General features: G+C 36.6%; 1 protein-coding gene across 4 annotated transcripts in view; it reads right to left on the bottom strand.

Annotated features, from left to right (window-relative positions):
* LOC143028129 (anoctamin-10-like) overlaps positions 1-2,500 on the bottom strand; it is a 211,495-nt gene that overhangs the window by 157,958 nt on the left and 51,037 nt on the right. The gene's annotated exons all lie outside the window — the stretch shown is intronic.

The raw sequence follows: 2,500 nt of genomic DNA, 5'->3' as shown, positions 1-2,500 counted from the left end.
ATAGATAGATAGATAGATAGATAGATAGATAAATAGATAGATAGATAGATAGATACATAGATAGATACATAGATAAATAGATAGATAGATAGATAGATAGATAGATAGATAGATAGATAGATAGATACATAGATACATAGATGGATAGATAGATAGATAGATAGATAGATAGATAGATAGATAGATAGATAGATAGATAGATGGATGGATAGGTAGATGGATAGAGATAGGTAGACAGGTATAGGTAGCTAGATATAGATCGATAAGTAGATAGATATGTAGGTAGATGAACAGATAGGTAGATGAATATAGATATGTAGATTAATATAGACAGATATAGAAGAAAAAGTCAAAGACAAATAAAAAAAAACCAGAGATAGATTGAAAGACAGGCTAGATAGAGAGGCAGCATGATAGACATTCTAGAACTTAGATGAATCTAGTTATGTCGCATTCGATGCCATTCTTTCAAGAAATGGGAATTTGTGTTAGAAAACTTCAATCGCAAACATTCTAGTTTCTCTGGTAGTAAAGCACAATTAGTTGCTTCTTTGATATAGATTTATTCATTCTTCTAGATTCTAATTTCTAATATATTCATCATCCGATTCGAATATAGATAAAAAATGAATAATAAGATTAAATGAATGAAGTAGTAAAGAATTAAATGAATGAAAAAAAATATATAATAAAATAAGAAAAAAAAATAAAGTATAATAGAATGAATAATACATCTATATGATAAAATAAGTAAAATAAAATTTATCTAAAATAAGATAAATTTATGTGATATAAAGTGAAATAGAATAGAATAAAATCAAATAAGTTATGATAAAATAAGATAAAGAATAAAAAGATGAAACACAATTAGATAATAAAAAACGGATTTGGCCCATTTGTATTTCCGGTTATCCATTTTATTGTGGTAAACGTCCAGAGGATTTTATTCAGCACAAGAAGAACCAAGGAGCACGAACTGGTTTATCCTCTAACGATTCCGCAACAGCCACAGTACAAGTATACTGCGGTACGCGAAGTCCTTATACCCATTCAACACAGTAACGCTCTGTATGGACACATCCTATGACGTCATGAGTTATGAACCATAAGAGAGGTGGTACACGATCAACATAGGGTCGCGGTCGGTTAAGTCCCTTTCCTTCGAGGGGGTCGCATCCTTATAATCTTAATAAACCGACTGACGACACCGGGAACAGAATCTATGGTGTTCGTCACCGTAATGATGGGTTTCGGCAATAAATGGATTCGGTCGAGGCATAAAAACAAGATCCATCATAGATGACAAAAACAGCATCGAGCCCGGAAAAATTCGCTATAATATCAAGAAGGGGAAGGTATAGCTGGTTGGACAAGTTCTTCATGGGATTTGGTAGCATCTATGGGTAATATGTAGGGGTTTTGATTAATATATTAAGGAAAAACGATAAGAAATAAAAAGGACAATCAGTTTGATTATTCTAGTAGTATCTGTAGGTAATATGAAGGGATTTTAATTAATATATAATTGGGAAATACACAAAAAACACACACGTATATATATATATATATATATATATATATATATATATATATATGTGTGTGTAGGTATGTATGTATGTGTATGTGTGTGTGTGTATGTACTTTATGTGTGTGTGTGTGTGTGTGTGTGTGTGTGTGTGTGTGTGTGTGTGTGTGTGTGTGTGTGTGTGTGTGTGTGTGTGTGTGTGCGTGTGTGTGTGTGTGTGCGTGTGTGTGTGCAAAAAAGTCCATCCTTGGTTGTGATGATGAATGTAAACAAAATACTCTGTTTAGTTTTGGGTAATTACATTACGACAGTTTCATGTGTCTTTGTTATTACCATATATTAAGAGGGGGAGATGTTAGCTAACGTCCTTCTAACGCCCCTCTAAAGCCTTCTAACACTTTCTAGCGCCCCTATAACAATTGAATACAGACAAGTATACAAACACACACACACACACACACACACACACACACACACACACACACACACACACACACACACACACACACACACACACACACACACACACGGGCGCGCGCGTGCATGCACGCACGCACGCACGGACGCACACAGCGAACCGACGCTCCAGCTATGGTAAGGAGTTTTATTTGTGCGTGCGTGCGTGCGTGTGTGTGTGTGTGTGTGTGTGTGTGTGTGTGTGTGTGTGTGTGTGTGTGTGTGTGTGTGTGTGTGTGTGTGTGTGTGTGTGTGTGTGTGTGTGTGTGTGTGTGTGTGTGTGTGTGTGTGTGTGTGTGTGTGTGTGTGTGTGTATCTGTGAGTGTGTGTGTGTTTGTGTGTGTGTATAGGGTCAAAGGATTACCCATAGATCAAACCATATATGAGCTCTGAGCTGTCATCCGTGAGGGTAATAGCTGTCGTTCACGAAACCAACACATGATCCCAGACCATGGTGAATCACACACACACACACACACACACACACACACACACACACACACACACACACACACACAC

This window comes from Oratosquilla oratoria, chromosome 9 (assembly GCF_046742065.1).
Source record: "Oratosquilla oratoria isolate Oo_2021 chromosome 9, ASM4674206v1, whole genome shotgun sequence".
NCBI classification, from domain to species: Eukaryota; Metazoa; Arthropoda; class Malacostraca; order Stomatopoda; family Squillidae; genus Oratosquilla; species Oratosquilla oratoria.
Note: the sequence above shows the minus strand (reverse complement) of the source record. Positions and strands in the feature narration are given on the sequence as shown.